The 27,145-nt window shown below is 47.3% G+C and overlaps 1 protein-coding gene and 1 pseudogene across 5 annotated transcripts in view; one reads left to right on the forward strand and one right to left on the reverse strand.

Annotated features, from left to right (window-relative positions):
• LOC100626929 overlaps positions 1-20,316 on the reverse strand; it is a 66,516-nt pseudogene extending 46,200 nt beyond the window's left edge.
• The window catches only part of ACSL5 (acyl-CoA synthetase long-chain family member 5), a 50,920-nt gene continuing 40,085 nt past the window's right edge, over positions 16,311-27,145 (forward strand). Inside the window, exons 1-3 of one of the 5 annotated variants that reach the window (XM_021072015.1) lie at positions 16,320-16,453; positions 19,973-20,246; positions 23,433-23,561. The gene's annotated coding sequence lies outside the window, so the exon portion shown is untranslated. 5 annotated transcript variants of the gene reach the window in all.

The raw sequence follows: 27,145 nt of genomic DNA on the forward strand, positions 1-27,145 counted from the left end.
GAAAAGTGTGTCTATTTACAAGGCACCAAACTCAAAAAGCAACAAGTGCATTGGTGCATGTCAACAAGCTAGTGAGTAAACAATTACTGATTTGAAAGGCTTTCTTTAAAGAGATCAGTAATTGTTCCAATTGCATGGTCTAATTACATCTCAAAGAAATGGTACCCAAGACCCACACAGTTATTATTTCTAGCAATGCCATTGCAGTCAAGAGATTACTCCAGTCTATAATATCATCTTTAAGACTACCCTTTCCAGTGGAAATTCAGACAGAGTTTTTTTAGAAAGCTGTAAACTCTACCACTGCTGCTTCTGGGCATGCTGGTCCAAAGAGAGCAGAAATCTGTTTTCTCTGAACCTGGCTGATGAAAATGGAAAGAGATTCCTCGGTGCTGCAGGCTGAGTTGTTGTAAGTGAACTCCCAGCTGAAGTTTCTGAAGTCCACCAGATCAGAGTTGATATTGTCCATGGCAGTTTGGAGGCCTGCACCCAGCCTTTGTACACTGAAGGAATGGGAGATGTTCCAGGGGGCCTGAAAGCCCACAGTGAGTTTAGCAGCCTCAAGCCAAGTCACCAGCATGCTGGCAGAGAGCAACAGAACCAGTGTTGAGTGGGCAGCATGGCATTCAACCCCCAAACAGAGCCCAGATCCAAGTGGGGCCTTAGCACCTGTCCTGGGGCCATAGGTGGCATCTGATACCTGGATCACTGCAGAAGCCTAAGAGAGTGCCTGGAGCTTAAATTACAGTGCACAGTTTCCCAAGGACCACAGCTTGCTTTCTCTTCAATGCAGTTAATTAACTCCTGGGCATATACTCAGATGAAGCTTTCATTGAAAATGACACATGCACCCCATGTTCATTGCAGCACTATTCACAATAGCCAAGACATGGAAACAACCTAAATGTCCATCAACAGATGATTAGATTAAGAAGATGTGGTATATACACACAGTGAAATACTACTCAGCCATAAAAAAGATGCCATTTACAGCAACATGGATCAAATTAGAGACTCTCATACTTAGTGAAGTAAGAAAGCAAAAGACAACTGCCATATGAAATCATTTATATCTGGAATCTAATATATGGCACAAATAAACATTTTCACAGAAAAGAAACTCATGGACATGGGAGAACAGACTTGTGGTTGTCAAGGGGGAAGGGGAGGGTGGGAAGAACTGGGAAAATGGGGTTAATAGATGCAAACCATTACATTTGGAATTGACAAGTAATGAGATCCTGCTGTGTAGCACTGGGAACTATATCTAGTCACTTATGATGGAGTTTGATGGAGGATAATGTGAGAAAAAGAATGTACATATGTATGTGTGACTGGGTCACTTTGATGTACAGTAGAAAATTGACAGAACACTGTAAGCCAACTACAATGGAAAAAATAAAAATCATTTTTAAGAAAGAAATTTTTCTAGAATAAGTGAGCTAATGGTTACGAAAGGGTTTACTCATAACTGGGACAGTCTATGTTCCTCACTCTGGCCTAGGGAGAGGTTACTGATGGTTGAATTCTAATTCTCCCTCTACATAGGTCAGGGCAAGTAGTGAGGACAGTGCTTTATTGAAGAATTACGTATGAAGTATTAAAGTATTAGATATAATATTTCACATGTACAGCCATTGTTATCCCCAGGGAAGGTGACCTAGCCATCAACCAGATGAATGCCCATCAGTAAAAAGAATCCCACTCTGCCTACCTTGGATTTTCTTTTGGACCATGGCAGGGAGGGAGCTGGCATCTCCCATTCATCTAAGGGTCATGTAGTTAAACACAGAAGACTTGCTGTGGTCTCAAAACTTGATCTAACTAAGGACACCTACATCAGTCTCTCCTGAGGGTTAAAAAGATAGATTCCGGAGTTCCTGTCGTGGCGCAGTGGTTAACGAATCCGACTAGGAACCATGAGGTTGCGGGTTCGGTCCCTGCCCTTGCTCAGTGGGTTGACAATCCGGCGTTGCCGTGAGCTGTGGTGTAGGTTGCAGGCACGGCTTGGATCCCGAGTTGCTGTGGCTCTGGCGTAGACTGGCGGCTACAGCTCCAATTCAACCCCTAGCCTGGGAACCTCCATATGCCGCGGGAGCGGCCCAAGAAATGGCAAAAAGACAAAAAAAAAAAAAAAAAAAAGATAGATTTCAGGGCTCCACACCAGATCCCATGAACCAGAATGTTTTGGCCTCTCTCTGGGAATCTGCACTTAACAGACATGCATATATCCTAGGTACACTAAAGTTCGAGAAGCTCTGAAACAGTCTGAAGTGAGAGAGGGAAAGAATAGCTGATAACTATACACTGCTTAATTTCTTCCACTAGCAAATTCCCAGAATGGGATTACTGAGCCTTAGCTCTGGCCTAACTCAGAAGGGTATGTCAAAACTGCTCGATTAGAGGTGTTGCTTTTCTCCAAACTAAATTTACCACAGAGTTCCCTGGTGGCTCAGCGGTTGAAGGATCCAGCGTTGTCACTGCTGTGGCTCGGATCCCTGTTGTGGTGCAGGTTTGATCCCTGGCCTGGGAACTTCTGCACACTGTGGGCATGGGCAAAAAAAAAACACACACAAAAAGCAAACTCACCATGACAGCTTTTTCACTGACTTTGGATTCTCTGTCTTCGGCTAGGACAGCTTAGGGTCAATTTGCAAAGTTAACTGAGTCTAAAAATTCCCTTGCTCACAGGCAGAATTCCATGGATCTGGTTGGCTTAGATACTTACTAGATGTAAGTAGCTTTGGACAAGTCAAAACTGGGCCTTAGTTTCCTCAGTTTCAGAAAGAGCTTAACAAGGTCCCTCTCGGAAGGCTGTTGTTGGGGGTTAGTAGGTGCAAACTATTGCATTTGGAGTGGATAAGCAATAAGATCCTGCTATATTGCACTTTTGATGGAACATGATGGAGAATAATGAGAAAAATATATATACATGCGTAACTGGATCACTTTGTTGCATAGCAGAAACTTAGAGAACATATGAAAATCAACTATAATAAAAAATTTTTTAAATAACTAACATTAAATTAAGTAATTAAAAAGATGCTGTGAGATTATGTAATTACTTAGCACTTAGCACAGTGCCTTACACGTAGCAGGAACTCAGTCAAGGAGCAGGCCATACAGCCGTGCCATTGCATAAGTCAGGACCCCAAGATTAGGGTTCGGGAACCAGCATTTTATTATACACTCTGGGTCCCCTTTCTCCCTATATAAAAACTTCTTAAAATGTGTGTTCCCACTCTGGGTAATTTGAGATTCTTTGTGTTTACGGATTTCCTTTTTCTGAGAAACTTTGAGGCCAGATAACTGTTTGTGTTCCTCTTTGGATCCTCAGATCCAGTGTAGTGTTGGGCCAGGAAGCCTGGCAAATTAATCTTAATCATAATAAATACTTTTTATATGTGAAGTGCATATCAATGAGTCTGGTTAAAACCAGAAGAAAATGTCCAAAATAATGTTTGGTCCTGGAGAGTTTTGAAGAAGCAGACATACACTACTGGCAGGAGTGCTCACTGAGAGCAGTTTTTCAATATGCATCCCAAAGCCTTAAGAATATACATGCACCTTTGCCTCAGAAATTCCAAACAGGGGAGTTCCCGTCGTGGTGCAGCAGAAACAAATCCAACTAGAAACCACGAGGTTGTGGGTTCGATCCTTGGCCTCGCTCAGTGGGTTAAGGATCTGGTGTTGCCATGAGCTGTGGCATAGGTTGCAGACAAGCATTGCTGTGGCTGTGGTGTAGGCCGGTGGCAACAGCTCCAATTGGACCCCTAGCCTGGGAAGCTCCATATGTTGCAGGTGTGGCCCTAAAAAGACAAAAAAGACCAAAAAAACACAAAAAAAGAAATTCCAAATTGGTGGATTTATCCTAAAGAAATAAGATCATCTGATAAGACTTAAGCACAATGCTTTTGACCAACAATGAAAAATTAGACACAACCTCCATATTCAACAGGAGGGGCCTGGATGAGTAACACAGAGTGAATCTATATGCCTGAGGACAGTGCAGTCATTTTCAAAATGATTGGCTGGAGTTGCCTTGTGACACAGTGGATCCTGCCATGGCTCGGGTCACTGCTGTGGCATGAGCTAAATCCCTGGCCCATGGCTTCTGCCATGCTGTGGATGTAGCCAAAGGAAAAAAAAAAATTTTTTTAATGTAACTTATTGACTTAGAAAAATAGCCACAATTATTAAGACATGAAGCACACTTTTAAAACAACACAAGTAGTATTCCATTTTTGTGATTTTTTAAAAAAAGCTCACAAAGTTGCCCAACAAAGATTATGGACACCAAACCAATAAAAGTGGTTCTCTCCAGGTAATAGGCATTACAGGGGTTTTTTCTTCTCTTTGCTTAATTTTCATATTTTTTTCTTATCGCCATGTCTTTGTAATAAGGAAGGAAAGTGAAAGTTTTAGTTAAAAATAAACCCCACAGACTTACATGGGCAGAGTGAAAGCACAAGAGGTTAAACTCATGCTGTCTGCATTCCCTGGTCAGGAGCACTCCACGCTGGTCTGGGCCCTCACACTTCTACGCCCTTCCCTTTCCACTATGGGCTCTAATTATACTCTGCTGAGCTTTAGCCCCTTCCAGGTTTCCCTGACCCTCAGGAGGGACGAGAGAGACAGAGACGCCAGGGTCCAGGTAATGGAGATACGCATCTGGAAACTGTTGCCATGGTAACAGGCCCACCCACTACGTGCGAAGTGCATGATTGGCTGGAGTGGCAAGGTCTGAAGTTAAAACCAATTAAGGGAGATTTGTAGGGACTGTGGCGGCGAAGGGGGCGTACTGTTCGCCACTTTGCTTCTCCAGCCCTGCTCTCTTCTAGGAGAATCTGATGCCTGCAAGTTACCAGTGTCATGGGGATTGATGCGGGAGGCAGTGTTCTTTCATCGAATGATGCTCTGGGAGGAAAGTAACAGTGCTTGACCCCCAGAGGTGCAGAGCTTGGTTCCCTACATCAGTAGGGGTAGCCCTTTGATTTCTAGATACTTTATCTCATCTCTGTTTCCTGAAAAGATTATTATAGGGGGAGGATTCTTTCTTCCTAAATTATAGTTTCCTGCTAACCATGGGGGCCATAAACCAGATATAGATGCCAGCTGTTCAGCATCTAAGATCAGATAAGCCCAGCTGTATCCAGGATGATGGAGCCGGCTCTTTTCCTACCTGTCTCCCCCTCCTGCTTTCACCTCCCTCCTTTCAATTTGTACAGCTGTGGCCTGATCACAGTTTAAAGGAAAAGAAAAGCTTTTGAACAGTGTGGGTGGGAACTTGACCTGAAGGCAAGAAGCAGCAAGAGGTGTTTGGCTAACCTGGAAAACAATGAGATGAGTTTGGAATTTCCCTTGAGGGAAAGACAAAGGGAGAGAGAGCCATCACCCCTGCCCTCACACACTCCCACATCTCCTGGTATGTTCTGGGAATGAGTAAGTATCAACTTCCCAGAACTTCTAGAAAAAGACTGGATCTGAGTTTTCTTATCTATGGAGTGGGGAAATGGCAGGAGAGACTTCTGATCTTACCAGCTTCTTGCCCTAAAATCCTAGGGCTCTGGTGGATTTATACCTAACCAAGTACTCCATGCTCGTGTTGGCAGCTGTTTCTTTCCAGGTCTTGTTCCCAAATTCCTAAAGGGAGGATTCCTGAAGGATTCCCACCCTGTACCAACCATGCCAGGAGTAAGAGCAAGTCAAAGGTGGCTGTTACCTACTGGGATGTGAACTTCAAATTTCCCTCCTTGTGTTCTCAGTGCTTGCAAACAGTTGTGATGCAGTCACGAAAAAAAGAATCTCCTAGTAAGTAAATGTTTAAAGGGTCATAGTGATAGGGATGGAGTAGGCACAGGTAGTTTTAGAAGTCCCAAAAAAAGGACCACAGAAAATGAGGGAAATTTAGGGGACATTGGGAGATCACTGTAAGTAAATAAATTGCTCAAAAACGCCATCAGAACAAGGCAGGCTTGCTTGCCTAGAGGAAGTGTGAGAATTGCCTTAGGTCCTGGGTCGGGGATGGGATTAGGCCTGCCTTCAGGTTCAGACCAAGGGCAGGAGTTTGAGGACCACCCTTCCGCTGATTTGAATACTACTGCTACTCCCAGAAAGGAAGAGGCGGGCTTTTCCAACCCCCACTCCCCTTGGAGGATAAAACCGTAGCCCACCGGATCCTGGGTCAGATCTTCCACAAGCATCCTATCCTAATAAACCTTTTTCTTGCCGATCACTTTGTCTCTCGCTGAATTCCCTCTGTACAGAGATGTGAAGAAACTGAGCCTCAGTGAGTCCAGACACAGGGTGAGTGATTCTAATTTAGAACATTGGGGAGTTCCCGTCGTGGCTCAGTGGTTAACGAATCCAACTAAGAACCATAAGGTTGTGGGTTTGATCCCTGGCCTTGATCAATGGAGTTAAGGATCCGGCATTGTCATGAGCTGTGGTGGAGGTTACAGACACGGCTCGGACCCTGTGCTGCTGTGGCTCTGGCATAGGCTTGGCAGCTACAGCTCCAATTAGACCCCTAGCCTGGGAACCTCCATGTGTCACGGGAGTGGCCCTAGAAAAGGCAAAAAAAAAAAAGGAGACAATAAAACTTTGGTTTTGACTTCTTGTCGTGGCTCAGTGGTTGCAGGTTCGATCCCTGGCCTCGCTCAGTGGGTTAAGGATCCGGCGTTGCTGTGAGCTGTGGTGTAGATCACAGACTCGGCTCGGCTTAGCTCTGGCATTGCTGTGGCTGTGGTGTAGGCAGGCCGCCACAGCTCCAGTTAGACCTGTAGCCTGGGAACCTCCATATGCCATGGGTGCAGCCCTAAAAAGACAAAAAAAAAAAAAAAAAAAAAAAAAAGATAAAACCTTAGGTTCAAGTTCCAATCTGGGTTTAGGCTGGGTTCAAGTCCCAATCTGTGTTCTGGCTAGGTTCAGGCCGTTAGTGCTGTCAGTTTCAATAGGATAGTGGAATAAAAATTGAACTTGTATAAAGGGAGGAGACTGTGTTTCTTAGATCTGCAACAAAACTAGTTCCTTGGATCCAATAGCCACTCCTTTATGTAACTATACACATAGCACTCCCAGAAGGCTGCGGATGGCACACTGGACTTGGCGTTGATAAGGACACACTGCCTGTTTCTGAGAAGGTTTAGGTGAAGGAGGGAATCCTCCCTCCCTCCCGGGGATACTGCCTGTCTCATATGTACTTCAAACTTTTTTTTTTTTTTCTAAGCTTTTTAGGGCTCAGCATATGGAGGTTCCCAGGCTAGGGGTCTAATTGGAGCTACAGCTGCCAGCCTACACCACAGCCACAGCAATGCCAGATCTGAGCCTAGTCTGCAACCTATACCACAGCTCACGGCAACGCCGGATCCTTAACCCACTGAGTGGGGCCAGAGACCGAACCTGCATCCTCATGGATACTAGTCAGTTCGTTACCACTGGTCCATAATAGGAACTTCCTGTACTTCAAACTGGTTTTTTGTTTGTTTGTTTGTTTGTTTGTTTTTTGGCTTTTTGCCTTTTCTGGGGCCATTCCCATGGCGTATGGAGGTTCCCAGGCTAGGGGTCTAATCAGCTGTAGCTGCCGGTCTACACCACAGCCACAGCAACTCGGGATCTGAGCCAAGTCTGCAACCCACACCACAGCTCACAGCAATGCCAGATCCCTAACCCACCGAGCAAGGCCAGGGATCGAACCTGCAGCCTCATGGTTCGTAGTCGGATTCGTTAACCACTGCCACAATGGGAACTCGTGTACTTCAAACTCTTGACATTCCTCCTGTGCTGCTGAGATAGACTCTTCCTCTGGCCTGAATGTGTTGCTCTTTCTCATGTGTGTTTTGTTTTTGTTTTTTTTTGTTTGTTTGTTTTTTGTCTTTTTGTCTTTTTAGGGTTTGCACCCGCAGCATATGGCATATGGATGTTCCCAGGCTAGGGGTCTAACTGGAGCTGTAGCTGCTGGCCTATGCCACAGCCACAGCAACGCGGGATCCGAGCCTCATCTGTGACCTACACCACAGCTCACAGCAACACCGGATCCTTAACCCACTGAGCAAGGCCAGGGATCGAACCCACAACCTCATGGTTCCTAGTCAGATTCGTTTCTGCTGCGTGCCACAACGAGAACTCCCTGTTCTCATTGTTATTATTTTTTGTGTTTTATTTTGTTTGCCAGGAAAGAGTTTTTGTTGCCTGAACATTTGCTTTTGACAACCTGGAGATTCTAATCCATACTTTCAAGTTTTCTTCTGGCTACAGAACTAACCTGAAGTGTGGCAGGTTGGTCGGCCTAAATGTCAGATTTCTGATCTGAAGATTTCTTCTGTGGTCTTTGATCCTGCCTCCCAGATGACTGCCCCAACCCCCCGATTAACCTTAGCTTGAAGAGCAAAAACTTCCAGAAACTGGTAGGGAGGAGGGGCAGCTGCCTGCTCATATCAGATACTGAATGATTAACATGTATTCTGAGAACACCTTTGTTGTCACAGTGTCCCAAACACTGAGCAAATGTGCCCTGGCCTTAATGCATCTTTCTCTGGTGAATATACACTCCCCCCCCCCCCGGTCTTTTTAGGGCCACACGCGCGGCATATGGAGATTCCCAGACAAGGGGTCGAATCTGACGCAGGATCCAAGCCATATCTGTGATCTACACCACAGCTCATGGCAACACTGGATCCTTAATCCACTGAGCAAGGCCAGGGATCGAACCTGTGTCCTCATGGATGCTAGTCAGATTCATTTCAACTGCGTCACAACGGGAACTCCTGATTATATGCTTTTGACCCTTGAGATTGATAGGCTTCTCCATCTGAGACTGTGGTGGGGGGCTGGGGGCTGGGTAGCACAAGGCCTATTGTCTGGGCGGCGTCTCTCTGGTGCTTTGCCATCTAAAGCGAGGCAGGATGTCCCTCTGGCTCCCCCACCCTCTTCTGCTTCTGGTCTGGAGAGACCAGAACCCCTCCCACTTCCTGGCGTTTCCGCTTGGCTCTGTCACAAGCTCCCAAATAGCTCCCTAGCCAGGGGCTCCGTTCTGTGGGTCCAGGGAAGCAAGGCTGCAAATCAGAGGACAGCTGTCCTTAAAGGCTTGGCAAGGGGGAGGGTGTAAGCAGGCCATGCACCCCCCCCACCCCAAATACTCATGCTCCCGTCCTATTTCTCCCACTCTTCCTGTAAGAGGCAGTATAGCAGAATGATTGGGAGCACAGGCATGAAATGAGACTTACGCCGACTGGGGAAAGTTTTGTATTATCTGAAGCTGGATTTCCTTCTTTCTCTTTCTTTTCTTTTGCCATCCCTGCAGTATATGGAAGTTCCCAGGCTAAGGGTTCGAACCAGAGCTGCAGCTGCAGACCTACGCCATAGCTACAGCCACAGCCACAGCAATAGCAGATCTAAGCAGCTTGAAGCAACGCCAGGCAACACCAAATCCTTAACCCACTGAGCAAGGCCAGGAATCCAACCCACATCCTCATGGATACTAGTTGGGTTCTTAAGCTGCAGAGCCACCATGGGAACTCCCGAGATTTCCTTGTTTTTAATTACCCTGATGAGCTCAGGAGAGGATTAGATGAAGTCGGAGATGTTGACCACATAGCATGGTGCCTTGCATGAGATGAGAGTCAGTGCATAGTAGCAGTTTTATAATAAGAAACTACTGCTTCATTCAAGAAGATCATGGCCTCTCCAGAGGATAAGGACGCCGCTTTCTAAGGAACAGGTCAAAGACACCACTGTCCTCAAATCCACCCAGAGCAGGTATAACATGTTTACTGCACTGCTGACAACTTGCCGTTTTATTCTACAGGCATGAAGGCAGGAGACCTTTGGTCTACGTCAGTGCTGTCCAAGAAAAACAGAGTGTGAGCTACTTATGTAATTTTAAAATTCTCAGTGGCCAGATTTAAAAGATTAAAAGAAACAGGTAGGATTACTTACCTAGTTTTATCTGAAACATTATTTCAACATGGAATCAGTATGTTACACACTGAGATTTTGTAATTCTTACTAAGTCTCCAAAATTTGGTGTTTTGTACTTCAGTACGTGGTAACAGAGACTTTGTTCATGTCAAGTGCTCGGCGGGCCACATGTAGCCCCTGGTTTCAGTACTGGATATGGCATGTCTAAATCTTCGTTCTGAGCTACATTTCTAATTAGCTGCGAAGCTGTGATGGTTCCTATGGGGTTATTGAAGGTTCTGGAAATTTGGAGCTGACACTCTCAGAGCCCTTTACACTCTCCATCAGATATTTTTTTCTTCTTTTTAAGGCTGCCCCTGCAGCATATGGAAGTTTCCAGGCTAAGGGTTGAATGAGAGTTGCAGCTGCCCGCCTACACCACGGCCACAGCCATGCTGGATCCTAGCTGCTTAGGCAACCTACACCACAGCTCATGGCAACTCCGGATCCTTAACCCACTGAGCAAGGCCAGGGGTTGAATTTGAATCCTCATGGATACTAGTCGGGTTTTTAACCTGCTGAGCCACAACAGGAACTCCTCCATCTCATTTTTAAATGATATCAGGAAGGAATCTCTTGCTGATTAAGGAGCAAGTTGCCCTTGTCACTGTGTCCCAACCTGTGGATATCATGACCCTGAGAATAGTAGCGTTTATATAACACACTGAATCCCCTAGGTGGGGCTGGCTGTAAAGACACCCTGCACCATGAGGGCTGAGGCATCAGTGTCCCTTGGCCCACCAGGGTGCCATGGCTTGCCAGTCCAGAAGTTCAGACCCAAGTCTGCAAGGCAGTCCGCTCTGTCTCTGTTGTTTGGGAGAGGGGAGGCAGACCTGGGGTCAAGGGAAGCTTTTTATTGTAATTGTGCAAACACCATTCTTGGCAACCAAGTGCTCAAGCTTAAGTAACACTTCTTTCCCACAAAGAATGAGCAAGTGGCCTTAAGAGCTCAAGTGCCCCAGCTATTACTTTCAGTGACCCCAGTTGAGTAAAACAAGCTGCTCCAGACACCGAGCTATGGGGTCAGCTTCTGTGTGGCTGACGGTTTGGCCCAGAATAGCACTGTGGCCACTGCCAGCACAGCAGACCACAAAGCATAAAGAGCCAGGGACTGCACAGCTGAAAGATGCGGTGCATTGCCCCCCACTCCCAGCCCCACCCTCACCCTGCCTTTAGCGGGGGTGGCATGAAGCCAGGCTCTGTGTGGAGAAGGTGCTCAGAGGCAGGAAGGATGTCCAGCCAGAGGGGAAGCCCAGGTTCACATGGCTGGCCTTGGGTTCTCCTTCCTCCAGGGTGATGGTTCTTAATTGTCTTTGAGACACCAAAGTTCCCAAGAGAAATGCATATACAATTGCATGAGATTGCAAGGGGTTCAATCCTTAATCGCAGATAGGTACTTGGGCTCCAGACTCAAGACTACCTGAGTTCAAAATCTGCCTTTAAAACTCTGTCAACTGTTGAGCCATGTGCCTTGAGCAAGTTAACTCGACCTCCCTTAGACTTTGCTGCAAAATAAGAACTTCTGCAAAATAACAAGAACCTCTTCATAGAGCTGCCGTGAGATTAAATGAGATCAGATAGCTCAGTGCGGTGCAGCTGCATGGGAGGTGCTTAATAATATTCATAATTATATCATCTTGACAGCCTTCGGAAAGGAGCAGATCTGAGAGCCTGAGATTGCTCCTCTGTGAAGTGTACTTTGAGTGCCATTAGCCCTTCAAAACATCAGATAACCACGGAGAGGGTGGGTATGGAATGCCAGTAATTGGATTGACTGGTTATGGCACCTTGTTCAGAGTTACCTTCGCCCCTTTTCACATCACAGGAGAAGGGTAAACTTCCAAATCGGCTCTGCTGCGTGGGAAGCTAAAGGTCAGTCCATCACAGCTTTAGTTTTGCCCACTTTGTGTCATCATAGCCTCTGCCTTGCTGTACAGCTAATGCTAGGGAGGGGCATAGCCTCTCTTCCATTCTGATTCATCATGACTGAGTCCACATGAATGGGTTCAGCCTATAGCTCTGGACACTCCTTCTCATTCTTGCCCATCTTCTAAAGACTTGGATTAGTAGAACAGCTTCAGATCCTTCCTAAAAATGTGTTCCCTGTGCCCCACGTGTCTCAGCTCCTCCAGACCCCTTCGCGTTCTCTTCTCACCTCCATTTTTAGTTCTTTGCCCTCACTCGGAATGCTGAGACTCTGCATTGTTGAGTAGCTGTTCCAGCCTCTGAATCCAATGAAATATTCTAAAGCAGAGGCGCCAGAAGTGCAAGATGAATCACCTGGTCTCTGAGGGGCAGAGGTTTTGTTAAAAGGAGAAGCTCCACTTTCCTCTAGAAGGACTTCATGATGCTTCGGTGATGTCTGGAATCTGGAAACATCCCAAAGACCTTTAAAGAATATTTGGTGCCCTGACTGGGTCACGTCTCCCAACCTGCTCCAACATTTTCTCTGTCACTACTCGTGCTCCAGAAAGTTCTCCTTTTCAGGAACAAGCTGCAAATCACCAGGCTTTGCAACATAGCCAAGAAGTTGTTTTTTGTTTTTTTTTGTTTTAAATGCTTGGCCCCACTGTCATCATCATTTTCTTGGGAGGGTATCATACCTTCTCCGAGTCACCGTCTTTTCAGCTGCACAAATCATAACTACTCGGCAGATTTCCTGGCAGCCACCGAAGTTTTGGATGTTGAAGGTGTTTTTCCTTCTGACCTTATACCTGCCGGGTTTGTTCAGGGTTAGTGTGGAGGTGTTTTATAAATTGGAAGGAGCTATATGCATGCTCAGTGGTGCTATGTAGTTGGCCTGCTGAGAAGGTCTGTCTTTCCCTGCTTTTAAGACCAGGAGAAACCTGCTGGTCTTAAAAGAGCTGCCAGCCCCTATGGCAGGAGCTTATCTTCGCTGTTTCCAAGCTGTGTTACACAGCTCTGAAATGTTGGTCTCTGGTCTTCTAGAACTATTGTGAATGAAATGTCCCTATGAAAGCGGAGGAAATGTGTACAATGCCTGTCGTGTCAGATTCCTCCCCTTGGGCACCTCACCTGTGAATGACATAAGACAGCAAAGGTTTGCACTCCTTAGAGGCCAAGGCATGCCTGAACAGGAAAGGAATTTGTTTTTTTATTGATTTCTCAATACATATGGCTCTGAAGAGGGAGGGAGAAGTGGAGGGTGTTGCAAAGCCTTATTGAACATGAGGTGTTTTGTTTGTTTGGTTTTTTGTGGTTTTTTTTGTTTGTTTGTTTTGCTTTTTAGGGCTGCGCCTGCAGAATATGGAGGTTCCCAGGCTAGGGGTCAAATTGGAGCTGCAGCGGCTGGCCTAAGCCACAGCCACAGCAACGCCAGATCCGAGACCCCTCTGTGACCCACACCACATCTCACGGCAACACTGGATCCCTAACCCACTGACTGAGGCCAGGGATCAAACCTGTGTCCTCATGGATCCTAGTCAGATTCGTTTCCACTGTGCCACAACAGAAACTCCTGCTTTTATTTTTTCCTTTTTTTGTCATTTATTTTCTTTTTTTGCATTTTTAAATTATAGTCGATTTACAATGTCATGTCAATTTTTCCTCTACAGTAAAGTGACCTAGTCATATACATATATACACACACACATATTCTTATTCTTATATCATCCCCCATCATGTTCTATTCCAAGAGATTAGACACAGTTCCCTGTGCTGTACAGTAGTAGGACGTCATTGCTTAGCCATTCTAAATGTAATAGTTTGTACCTACTAACCCCGAACTCTCAGTCCATCCCACTTCCTCCTTCCTCCCCCTTGGCAACCACAGGTCTGTTCTCTATGTCTGTTGAGTCTGTTTCTGTTTTGCCGATAGGTTCATTTGGGCAATATTTCAGATTCTACATATAAGTGATATCATATAGTATTTGTCTTTCTCTTTCTGATTTGCTTCACTTAATATGAGAATCTGTAGTTGCATCCATGTTGCTGCAAATGGGATTGTTTTGTTCTTTTTTATGGCTGAGTGGTATTCCATTGGAACACATGTTGTTTGTTTGTTAAGAGATGCTATAGGAAGCAGTGGTTGACCAGAAGATGGTGTGGCCTGAGAGGGCACTGGAGGCCTGGGTTTCCCTCATCCACTATGTAGATGCAGCCTCCCCTCCACCACCCTACTCCCAGCCAGCTGCTTCACCTCTGGGGTTCCCAGGTGCCCTAGAGAAGAAAAGTAAGATTAATAGATCAGATGATGCCCTCTCTGCACCCACACACATGCACACAAGGGCTGTCTAAGCTGGAAGGCTGTTGGCTTGGATTTACACTCACCTCAAGGAGGATAGTGAGTGGCAGAACCTCCTGCTGTTGCCAAAGCACCACCCTGGGACTTGGCCCTCCCCCTGGCCTTGAGAAACACCTCTCATTGAAAGCACATCATGAGTTCACTCTGTGTCAAGTTGTCCTCCCGACCGCAGGGTCACCAGAGCCCAAATTACCCCATGCACTGTTCCTTTTAACAGTTCACTAGCTGAGCCCATTGAAGGTTGGGTGGCTGCTTGGAGAAGTGGTGCTCCTACTGTGTCCAAACCAGCAGCAGCCACATCACCTGGAATTGTTATAAATGCAGATTCTTAGGCCGGAATCCAGGCCCACTGAATCAGCAACTCCAGCAGCAGCCCAGCAGTCAGTGCAATACGCTCTCTAGGGGGCTGTGATGCTTGCTGGAGTTTGGGAAACACTAGCTGACAGCATCTTGAGCTCTGGGGAATGTGGCATCAGCAGGTGTTGAGTGCATTGCTACTTAACACAAGTTGAAAATTAATCCAATCAAGTGGGGCTCTTGTCCCCGGTTCCTATTGAATTGTATTCTCTTTAGTGACCTCTTTCTGGGCTCCAAAATCTGGTCGAATAAGACCTCTACATTAATGAGGTAGCCACACCTCCAAGCAGAGTCAGCAGGAAGTGGTATTGGCTTCTTGATTTTTATATTGGCCACCTGCACAAAGCGAGTGAGAAGAAACCTAATGCAGCATTTCCACGAATTTCTGCAGGCCTGGGTTTAAGGTCTGCTAGGGTTGAATGAACATTTATGAACAAAGCAGCACCACCTGGGGATAAAGGCCAGGCCGTGGTTGCCTGGGCCTCTGGGTCATCTCTTGCCTTGACGACTAACTGATTGCATGACTCAATGCGCCATGGGTGATTTCTTTCACCTGAAAGGGGCTCGATGGCCTTGCTTATAAAATAGGGATTGCAAAAGCTCTCCAGAGCTTTTGGCCTCTCCATCCAGCATTTTTGTTTAGTGATGATGCCTTGCAGTCTTCAAAGATTTTGGATTTGAGAGTGGTGGCTAGTGACCTGAAAATGGAAAGACAGGAGATCCCGTCGTGGTGCAGCGGAAACAAATCCAACTAGGAACCACAAGGTTGTGCGAGTTCAATCCCTGGCCTCACTGAGTGGGTTAAGGATCCGGTGTTGCCATGAGCTGTGGTGTAGGTTGCAGATGTGGCTCGGATCCTGAGTTGCTGTAGCCGTGGTGTAGGCCAGAGGCTATAGCTCCAATTAGACCTCTAGCCTGGGAAACTCCATATGCCGCAAGTGGGGCCCTAAAAAGCAAAAAAAAAAAAAAAAAAGCAAAGAAAATGGACAGACAGACAGGAGGATAGCCTGGACCGTGATGCAATAGCAACCCCACTTCTTCCAGTGCTGGCTAAGCCGTGGGTGGTGCAGGCTGTATTCATGATCCTGCGTTCTAGATACGACCCAGCTAGCTTGTCCCTCAGTCTAGATTCTGGAGCGATTTGCCTTATTTGGTTGTCTTAGAGACTTTCTAATTCTGCAGGGGTCACTGGTCCCTTCTAGAAGAAGGCTCATCTCTAAATGTGGATCCGAATCTGAAAGTTCTGCTTATCCAAATCTTCGAGTTTTAGCTGGTGCCAATTAGAGTATTGTCTCATTTTTCTCACACCCTAAGCTCCAGGAGCACTTTTTTCCCCCTCCTTGTTACCTGGACCTTCCTCTTCTGACTACAATATCAAGGATTCTGCCCCCAAAGCAGATGCATATCTCTCCCCTTCCCCTGAGTTATGTGCTTTATGAAAGGTTTTGCTTAAATGTTAACTTTCTGAGCTGAGGGCTCTATCTCTCTCTCTGTATCTCTCTCTGTCTCTCTGTCTCAGTCTGTCTTTCTCTCTCACCCTTCCTCTCCCCCATCTCCTCCCTCTTTTTCTTCCTCCAATGCCCATTGCATAACAATGTCCCGTTCTAACTTTTTGCCAAATCCTACGCTTTCATTATTGGAAGTTACTACAGGTGTTTGAACAGGTAACGTCTACCTTGACCCTCTCTTGCAGCGGGTTCAAAGGCTGGGGAGAGCTGATTAGCCACGCCCAGAACAGTTCGCGTAGGCTTCAGGTGTGGTCCCAACTCAGGAGCCGAGAAAAGGGCAGAGGTGCCTGCACGTAATGTTGGAGGGGAACAGCCAGCTGTGAGGGGTGCATTTCCTGGACCTCAGAATTAAGAGTGTTCTTACAAGGTAAGCCACAATAATACTACTTGCTTAAATGTTTACAGGACAGCGGAGATGGGGGTGGCTAAGGAGCAGGTGGGACAGGTGTTTCAGCCTAATGCTCCTTCACAACATGAAATAATATTTGGTTGCATAGTAATCTCCACTGACTTGTGTGGGAGACAAAGAAAAAATCAGCTGAAAAGGGGAGACATGCAGGGATCGGAATGCTGGCAGGAGGTGGAAGAGAGAGTTGTTAATTTCACTAACTGGAAATAAAACAGGCTTAAAGGCTTTCAGGGTTATAGCCAAACCAGGATGTGGGTCTCCTTTATCTTCCATTTAGAAGTGTCTGTATCAATTATTACTAGAAAGGTTATCTATCAGCTGCTGCTGGCAGTGGTTCCCCTTTGGAAGAGAGAAGGGAAAGGAACTCTCAACAGATTTTCCGTTCGGTGCTGGGGTCTGTACTAGGTGTGCGTTATCTCGTTGGCCTCCTCTAGCAAGGTAGGTGGTATGATTCCCATTTCAGAGGTGAATAGTGTGCCTGTGGGTTGTCACACAGCGCAGGCAGAGCTGCATAGCTGAGAGGAGGAGGGGCTAGGATTTGGGTCCTGGTCAGGATGTCACTACCACCTGCTGCCTGATGCAGAATTCTCGGGTGTTGTGAAAACCTTCCATCATTCCCTCAAATCTTGGGGGTGTCATTCGTGCACATAGCATTGAACAGGAATGCAACTCTGTTAGAACTTTGGCACAACCCAGACTCTTCTGAACTTGAGCATTTGATCCCAAAGAAAAACCTCATCCCCTGGCTCTGAGCTCTTTGGTTGGTAAAAGAAGTCAGCACCCAGGGAAGAGCCCAGTGGCAGGGACTTGACACGCTTTCTACTGTCCTGTGCTCTTTGCTGGAGGGACCTGCCTTACCAGAGCTGACTTGGGGAACTAAGCAAAGCCAAGTGTTCCTCCAGGCATGAGATGACCCAGAAGATGGAAAGGCAGGGAGGCACCCTTATTTTTCTCCCACATCCAAAGTGAGCTCCTGTGTGAAGCCAAGGGACCAGCTCCTATGTTCCCTGAGACTGGGGCACAGCTCACCCTGGCTTTTTTTTTTTTTTTTTCCCCACTGTACAGCAAGGGGGTCAGGTTATCCTTACATGTATACCTTACAATTACATTTTTCCCCCACCCTTTCTTCTGTTGCAACATGAGTATCTAGACAAAGTTCTCAATGCTATTCAGCAGGATCTCCTTGTAAATCTATTCTAAGTTGTGTCTGATAAGCCCAAGCTCCTGATCCCTCCCACTCCTTCCCCCTCCCATCAGGCAGCCACAAGTCTCTTCTCCAAGTCCATGATTTTCTTTTCTGAGGAGATATTCATTTGTGCTGGATATTAGATTCCAGTTATAAGTGATATCATATGGTATTTGTCTTTGTCTTTCTGGCTCATTTCACTCAGGATGAGAGTCTCTAGTTCCATCCATGTTGCTGCAAATGGCATGATGTCATTCTTTTTTATGGCTGAGTAGTATTCCATTGTGTATACATACCACCTCTCCCTAATCCAATCATCTGTCGATGGACATTTGGGTTGTTTCCATGTCCTGGCTATTGTGAATAGTGCTGCAATGAACATGCGGGTGCATGTGTCTCTTTTAAGTAGAGTTTTGTCCGGATAGATGCCCAAGAGTGGGATTGCGGGGTCATGTGGAAGTTTTATGTATAGATGTCTAAGGTATCTCCAGATTGTTCTCCATAGTGGCTGTACCAGTTGACATTCCCACCAGCAGTGCAGGAGGGTTCCCTTTTCTCCACAGCCCCTCCAGCACTTGTTATTTGTGGATTTATTAATGATGGCCATTCTGACTGGTGTGCATCCTGGCTTTTATAGTGAGGTTCCGAGGACTTCTTCGCACAGAGAGAAGGAATCCTAATCTAGCTCTAGTAAAGGCCCAGGCTCACACTGGATTGACCACAAGCCTTTTTAAAGGCTGGAGAAAGTGCCGCTTAACTCCGGGTATCTGAGAAGTGGTGAGGAGGGGCGGGGGTGAGAAGGGACCGGATATGTTGTTATTTCTGCCTCCAGATCTGAGAAAGGAAGCTCCCATACCCTTCTGTGGCCACGGCCTTAGATGAATCCAATGGAACAACTACAGGGAGTTGCCATCGTGGCTCAGTGGTAATAAACCCGACTAGTATCCACATGGACACTGGTTCGATCCCTGGCCTTGCTCGGTGGGCTAAGGATCCAGTGTTGCTGTCAATGTGGTGTAGGCCGGCAGCTATAGCTCCGATTCAACCCCAAGCCTAGGAACTTCCATATGCCGCAGGTGCAGCCCTACACACACACACACACACACACACACACACACACGAAAGGAAAGGAAAAAAAAGAAACAACTACAGGTCCTAGTGCTCTGTAGACCAATACCCAAGACCCTTGCCAGGGCATCTGCACATTCAAAGCACTTTTTATAATCATGCCAAGTAGTGATTTGCTTTTCCCATGATCATTGTCTCATAAGCATACAGCAGTTTTCCAGAGCCTCCAAGACAAAATGCAGGATCAGTCTGACAGCTAATGGCATATGCGTTTTTTTTTTTTTGTTTGTTTGTTTTTTTTTTTTGGTCATGTATTCCATGCAGAAATTCCCCGGGCCAGGGACTAAACCCAAGCCACAGCAGTGTCAACACCAAGTCCTTAACCACTAGGCTACTAGGGAACTCTGTGGGTTCCTAATTTTAAAAATTCCCAGGTTTTTGTGTGTGTGTCTTTTTGTCTTTTTAGGGCTGCACCCTAGGCATATGGAGGTTCCCAGGCTAGGGCTCCAATCAGAGCTGTAGCTGCCAGCCTATATCATAGCCACAGCAACACGGGATCCAGGTTGCATCTGCAATCCACACCACAGCTCACGGCAATGTTGGATCCTTAACCCACTGAGCAAGGCCAGGGAATGAACCCACATCCTCATGCTAGTTGGGTTCCGTAACCACTGAGCCATAACAGAAACTCCAAAATTTGCCAGCTTTTAATCTGGGAGGTGAGGGAGGTAGCCAAATACATTTGTATTTTCAGTTTTGAGATATGAAAAGGATGAGCCGATATATCAGAGGAAAAGAACAGACTCTCCCTCACTGTCCCTGTCATTCCTGAGTTCCTTCTTTGGTTGACTTTATCAGAACTGCTTCAGAGACAGGCTGGGCATTGGAGAGGGGGTGACCCAGGACTTGGCTGGCCAGCAGGTATCCCCAGGGTCTTGGAAGGACATGAGGGCCGAGGTACCCTTGGCCACATCTGTCCTGGGAAGGCAGCGGCGAACCTTGCCTCTCTGACACTGGTGGTCTGAGGAGGGCACCTCGAGTCATTTTTGTCTGGGTTTTGGTCTTGGTTTAGCAGTAAGCAGACAAACAGGGAAAGGGTGTGTTGTGTGGATACAGGCTGGCTTATGTGTCAGCCCTTAGGGACTGGTGGTAAAGGCTTTGACACTGAGCCAGAGGAGCGTTGGCGGCTTTTCTCCTTCTGGTCAAAACGCTTCCACTTTCAGTTGTGAAAGAAAAACCAGGAAGTGAAGTCCCCGAGCACGAGCACGTTAGAAGCTGGCCATGGCCTGACTCCTGACTTCAGAGCAGCTCACACCGGGGCTGACGGCTCAGAAGGCTCAGAACTGGGGATCCCTGGCCAGCAGGGATGCTCTGAAGACCCCCTGACCTTGGAGAGACCAGGTGAGGGGAGAGCTAAGGGACTCTTGTGCCTGGAGCCACTCAGAGCCGGGAGTCCCCGCTTGCTGGAAGCACCAAGGGATGCGGCCTTCTCACAAGGTGAGGGGGTATCCGGAAGGGCTACTTGGCAAGGGGGCTCGAGGGCACAGAGCTGATGCCCAGGGGGCATCCTGACCCCCAGCTGCGGTGGATCTGCAGCTCTCTGGGTCCCAGGCACATGTGAGTACTTGCTTTATCCCTGGTCTCTAGTTAAACCCTGCTCATCACCAGGGGTTGGGGGGATGGGGTGCCTGGGGAGGGAGGAATGTGGGGCAGGGATTGGACTTCCTTTCTCCTGCCTCTCTTGGGGAAGGGGAAGCACAGACCCCTTCTTATGGGCCCAGGCCTCTGCTGTGGCTCCCCTGTGGCAGGCTGGGGGCTGCCCTCGGTTTTCCTGATGGATTTTGAGTCCTCCTTGCCAGGGAAGGGACTGATGGAATGGTTTCTGAGTGAAGTGGGATCTGTTTTAAGAGATAGCGGCCACGTGCTTAACTTAAGATGAACTTCAAATGACCTTCGAGGAATGAGCATTGGAAAGGGACTCCACGGTGTGGGCCTTGCTACCTAATGTGGGTATCTGTCTTTTTGGTGGTTTGAAAAGTAAAATTGAATCTATAGCCCCAGTGTGTAAGTAATTGATATTCTTTAACAGAGGCAGTCCTAAAAACTAATAAAATTAATGAAATTAACTAATAAAATGAAACAAAATTTAATTTCAAATTAAAAGATGGATTCAGTTTAAAAAAAAAGGGAGGAGGAGGAATTGGGAGTTTCCACGGTGGAGCAGCAGGTTAAGAACCCGATATCGTCCATGAGGACTCGGGTTTGATCCCTGGCCACACTCAGTGGGTTCAGGATCTGGCATTATCGTGAGCTGTGGTGTAGGTCACACATGTGGCTCACATCCACCATGGCTGTGGCTGTGACATAGGCCAGCAACTATAGCTCTGATTCGACCCCTAGCCTGGGAACTTCAACATGCTGTAGGTTTGGCCTTAAAAAGAAAAAAAAAGGAGTAATTGGTTTTGCTTGACTCCTCCCTCTGTAGTCCAGAGTTACTTTATGGTTGGGCCCTTCAACTGACAAGCATCTGAGATGAACACAGAAGAGTCTTGGAAGAGACATGGGAGAAAATCATATCAGCATCACTCGTGTGCTTGGCACAAAAAAAGGAACAAAAAAACGAAATAAAATAAGTCACAAATACTAATAGAAGAGGCAGGCAATATAACAAAGTAGATGACATGTAATAAGATGCTGGTAGGGGAAGGGGAAACTCTGGCAAAGACAAGGCAGGCACACCCCAAATAAACATATTCCAACTGAACTTAAAAAAAAATAAATTGTCCAGGCCAAACAGAATGCTTCAACCAAGACTTTAGTGAGGTCCTGACCTAAAATAGTCTTTTCTGCCAAGTTCTATTGTAACTGTTTGGGGCCAAAGATATTGAAAATAATATCAGTGTATCATTGAGTGTCTAAGTACACAGTGGGGGCCATAGACTGGGGGTCAGAGAAGGAGAGAGGATCAGGAAACAAAGGAGGGAAGCATAAGCCAGTGAATTATCAGATCATAGTGGGTACCCTGACATTTCATTAAGACTATCTCAGGAGATGGGTGGCTGAGAGCATGGGCTCAGAGAAGCAAAGAAACTTTCCCAAGATCACACAGCAGCTAGTTGTCAACTGGAACAGAAACTGCAGTCAATGTGCTGCCAAAAACCATGTTCCATCCACTCTTGTGCAGAGTTAGCCTTCTTTTGGATTTCCTAGAAATTTTCATTTGTAGAAAGATTCCTGTGTATGATGACCGGGGCAGATATTGACTCCAAGTCTTTTTTTTTTTTTTTTTGGTCTTTTTGCTATTTCTTTGGGCCTCTTCTGCAGCATGTGGAGGTTCCCAGGCTAGGGGTCTAATCGGAGCTGCAGCCACCGGCCTACGCCAGAGCCACAGCAACGCGGGATCCGAGCCACGTCTGCAACCTACACCACAGCTCACGGCAACGCTGGATCGTTAACCCACTGAGCAAGGGCAGGGACCAAACCCTCAACCTCATGGTTCCTAGTCGGATTCGTTAACCACTGCACCACGACGGGAACTCCTGACTCCAAGTCTTTATTAGAGACTTTTCAGGTTGACATTTTTTTAGACCTGCATATATTACAGCTACCATTCATTGAATATTTACTCTGGGGGCAGGGCTGTGCATACTGTTTTATGGGGCTTTTATCTTTTGATCTTCAAAACCGCTCTATGCGGTAAGTAGGTTTTTTCCCCATAGATGGGGTTTGAAACCCAGGCTTCACAATAAACGGGACACAGTATGAAGAGATGGGAGCAAGAATGTGAACTCGGGCTCATTTAGTTCTGAAGGCAAATTCTGCCTCCGTTTCTGATGAGACTACTTTAGTGTGTGGACCAAAGAATTAGAAAGAAAATTTCGCTTCACATCTAGAGAAACAGAAAGCTGATCAATCCATGGTTGCCAGGACCTGGGAGTAACTCCTTAGTGGGCAGAGGGTTTTCTCTGCGGATGAAAAAAGTGCTTTGAAACTAGGTAGAGAGGGCGGTTTCACAATGCTGTGAATGTACTGAAGGGTTCACTTTCAAATAGTGAATATCATGTGAATTGCCCCTCAAAAGACTCCTCCCACTTCCAGGCAGGTGACTTCCCAAACCAGGATTTAACAGTTTTTTAGAAATCAAGAATGAGATTTCTGTTTCTGTCTCATAGGCCTGGTCAGCAGATGAACTGATTCTCGTTGGGCGCACAGCCTCAGGTGACTCCGATGGCTGGCAGCCACCTGTCAGGGTGATGTGGCCATGGCAGTACTGAGCTCAGCCATCTCTGCTCTTGCCACACGCTGCTGGCAGCCTATCTAGATCTATCTCTACCCCGTGTGGCCGTGCATCCTGAGATCAGAAATGGACCCTCTAGCTCTTCCCTTGGCCCAGGGCCTGGCATGTCCCAGGCTCCTAATTCCTGTTGTTTGAATAAATACGACTTTCGGAGCTGGGAAGGTCAGGTGGACCTTGCACGGCTGGGGCCAGCCAGGCCCTGGTATCTATTCTCTCTGGGGAAGGGGCGGCTGGTAGCAGATCCCTGGGTCTCCATGGGTTACTCTCCTCTGAGTTGTGAGACTGTGTGTGGCTGGTGGGATGAGGCGGGTGTGCGAGAGGGCGGAGGGAGACGGTGGAGCCAGAGCGCAGAGTGGTCTCCAGCTAGAAATGCTCTGCTTAAACAGAAATGAGGAGTTGTGAAAACCTTTGCATGTCGGCTGAAGGGCAGTTATAGTCCGGAGTCCATGGTCATCTCTTCTCTTCGGGGATGGTCTCAAAATAGAACATTTGATGTTGAGGAATTAGACACTGAGGTAAGTGGAAGAGGGAAAAGGGGAAGTCGCTCCTCACTGAGGGGTTCCCGTGGGCTGGAGAGTGTACTGAAAGGTCCCCCCATAGGATCCCTGTTAGGTAAGGATAATTACCTGGTCCCCTCATAGGATCCCTTTTCAGTAAGGATAATTAATTACTTCTGTGCAGGCTCATGACATTAAGTAACTGTCCACAGGGCCACCTTATCTGGTACGTGGTAAAGCTGTTCTGGTCTCTGGAAAGACAATGGCCATAAAAGTGGGCCACTGGAAATGAGCTTACAGGGAATAAAGGTTTGCTGTTGGCACATTGAATCTGTGATACCTGCCCATTGGCCCATCCAGGTATCATGAGGGCTAACTCTGCAGAGGGGCCTCTTTCACAACCTCTTGCATCACCCCATCTTTATCCTGGCCTGGGTGACAGTGTCGTAGCACTTTGTCCAGCCTGTCCTTTGATAAGCTATCTCACCAACTACAGGGGACAGTACTGCTTCTCCTGACCTCCCTTTTCATAATTCACTTGGTCAACAGCAGGCTTTGGAGGTCTCTGGGGCTGTTTACTGAGACAAGGATCTCACTCAGGATGGGGCTGCTGGACAGCAGTTTCTTGGCTGTAATAGATCAAGGTCAACCACACTGATTTGAGATCCAGTGGGATTTGTCCCTGACTGTCCCCAGCCTATCAGTGGCTCAGCGGTTCTCCTCTGCTATCTTCATGGACTGAGTTAAGAGGCTTTTGGTGTTGGACTTAATGAGTGCTTGCTTTCCTGATAAGTCAGCTCCACTGGCCACAGCTGGCACCCCAAGGCTCCTTGGCGTTTGTGAACCAAGTGATTCCAGTTGTAAAGCATCTATACCAGGCCCTAGACACTGTCTTCTTCAGCCTTTTGGAGGCTTTTTCTTTTTTTCCCCTTTCAACTAAAAATGGGGTCTTTACCTCCATCAGAGGAGGCTCTTCACCATTTCCTTTCATGATTATTCCACTTTGGCGCCTCTCACCCCACTTCTGGGTGTTCCTCTTCCACTTAGGTCTTCCACTTAGGTCTAGCCAAGCTAATGTGGTGGCTGCCCTCTCCATGGGAACGTGGACGGGAGACCCAGACAACAGTGGAGAAAGATGGTTTGGTGACAGTGACCCTGATTGGAATCACAGTCGGGGTCTTCCTAGCCACTGGCTTCATTGGTGGGGTGATCCTCCTTGATTGCCGCTGGACATGACAGTATTGACAGTAAAGGTAGGGGATCAGGGACTACATAGCCTTGAGGATCTAGTGCTCCTTAGAGCCCCTTTCATCTACTCCAGTCTATGCTAGCTTCTCCCTTCTTCAGATTCATTATCTCGTCCTCCACATTGAATCCTTCTGTAAGTGATTTCAGTGTTTGATGGACCCATAAGCCCCCAAAGGCAGGAGCTGTGTCTTCTAATTACTTGACCCTCTGTACAGGGCACAGTTTGGGGCATACGGCAAGTCCAAGGTCTTGGTTTGCATTATTCAAAGTAAATGTTAGGGAGTTCCCATCGTGGCGCAGTGGTTAACGAATCCGACTGGGAACCATGAGGTTGTGGGTTCGGTCCCTGCCCTTGCTCAGTGGGTTGAGGATCTGGCGTTGCCGTGAGTTGTGGTGTGGGTTGTAGATGCAGCTCGGATCCCTCGTTGCTGTGGCTCTGGTGTAGACCAGCAGCATCAGCTCTGATTCGACTCCTGGCCTGGGAACCTCCATGTGCCACGGGAGCAGCCCTAGAAAAGGCAAAAAGACAAAAAAAAAAAAAAAAAGTAAATTTATATTTAAATTGTAGAGGTTATCTCTTGCCACACATACTTCTGCAGTCCCCCAGGTGCTCCCAAAGCTGGGGTACATCCCCACAGAGCATTTTTTTCCTTCCCAGGGAATTGGCTTTATCCCCTGTGAGACTGTAAACTCTGTACTTTCCCCAGGCTGAACACACTGCCTAGCACATAGCAGGTGCTGACATAGTTGAACATTTGTAGAATGAGTGAACCTTGACATTCAGGTCAGGCTTCTTAGCTTTGCCCTTGCCATGGAGTGAAGCCCAGGCTGTGGCATTTCTGAGGCTGACGTGGGGACTCTGCCCCCCTGCTGTGTATAGGCTCACATCGTGTCATTGCAGGATTGGATTTTGTGACCCATTTCCTCAGCCAGATTCCCCACCCCCCATGCCTACCCATGTGCCTATTTCGGAACTTGTGCCAATGGTAAGCAAAAGGGAAGGGCAACTCACTGGCCCTCAGTGGGTTTCCACCATATCTCAGGCATGGTACTAGGGTAACACAGCCTCTGTCTGGGATGCTCACAGCCCACGTTGTCCACTGAGCCCCAGGAAACCCCTGAGACCCAAAGCTGAAAGAGCTGATCTGACTCCTACAGCTTTTCTTGTGTGATCCAGCAGCAAAGACATGGACAGTGGATATGCATTGAAACCCTGAGGATGTATTTATAACATGCTTGCTGGTGGGCCAGGCAACCTGTCCCAAGCCTGGCAACCCCCACCCCCCATATTCACCCTGCCAGCCACCCTCCACACTGGAACCTGTAGATGCAGGCTAGCAATTGAGCTGGGAAAAATGAAATGTGGGAGCTTGGTATTGCTTTCCTGTTTTAATGATTTAAGCATTCACAGAATCTTTCCATGGTTTGGAAATGACTGCTTCACCACCCACAGGTTTTTAACAGGGACCCCCGTTGGTAATGCCATCTTCCTGCTTGGCCCTGCATGAATGACCCTATATCAGTGACCAGGAAGCCCTTTCCCATCTGCCTGGGGACATCCCATGGGGCATGGGCCTCAGAGTGTACTGGGTGCCAGGCCCCCAGGTGAGGAGAGTCACGGAGTGGGGGCCGGGGGCGGGGGGGCAGCTAGGGATCCAGCCCTGCTTGGTGGAGAAGGTGAATGGAGGTGGCGGCCTGAGCGCCCAGGCACCAGTGAGTGGCTGTGAGTGGCTGTTAAGTTATCTGTAGGTCAGGATGTTACACCAGTCTCTGTTCTCAGCAGCTTCTGAGAATGTTGAAAGACCCACTTTTGGGTCCCCTTTGGCCCCAGGACTCAACCTTCACCTTTGCTTCCTCATCTGCTGAGGGATTGAATGAAAAGCATGTCCATCCCCAGAGCTGCTGTCCAGACTGGCAGGTGAGAGAAAGGCCATTTGCGGAGTGCAGCTCCAGTGATGGGAAGTTGCACTTCTAGAAACAAGGCTGAGGTCCGAGGTGGTGGAACTTTCTGAGGTGCCTGCTTGAGCTGGAGGTGGGATAGTTTTGGAGTTGTTCATTTTATAGTTTGCTTTCAAAGAAAAAGAAGGAGTTCCCTTTGTGGCTCAGTGGTAATGAGCTGGACTAGGATCCATGAGGATGTAGGTTCAATCCCTGGCCTCACTCAGTGGGTTGACGATTCGGCATTGCCATGAGTTGTGGTATAGGTTGCAGATGCAGCTCAGATCCAGTGTTGCTGTGGCTGTGGCGTATTAGGCTGGCAGCTGTAGCTCCAGTTCAACCCCTAGCCTGGGAACTTCCATATGCCCCATGTGAGGCCCAAAAAAGACAAAAAAAAAAAAAAAAAAAAAAAGCAA

The sequence above is a fragment of the Sus scrofa genome, chromosome 14 (assembly GCF_000003025.6).
Source record: "Sus scrofa isolate TJ Tabasco breed Duroc chromosome 14, Sscrofa11.1, whole genome shotgun sequence".
In the NCBI taxonomy this organism is placed as follows: domain Eukaryota; kingdom Metazoa; phylum Chordata; class Mammalia; order Artiodactyla; family Suidae; genus Sus; species Sus scrofa.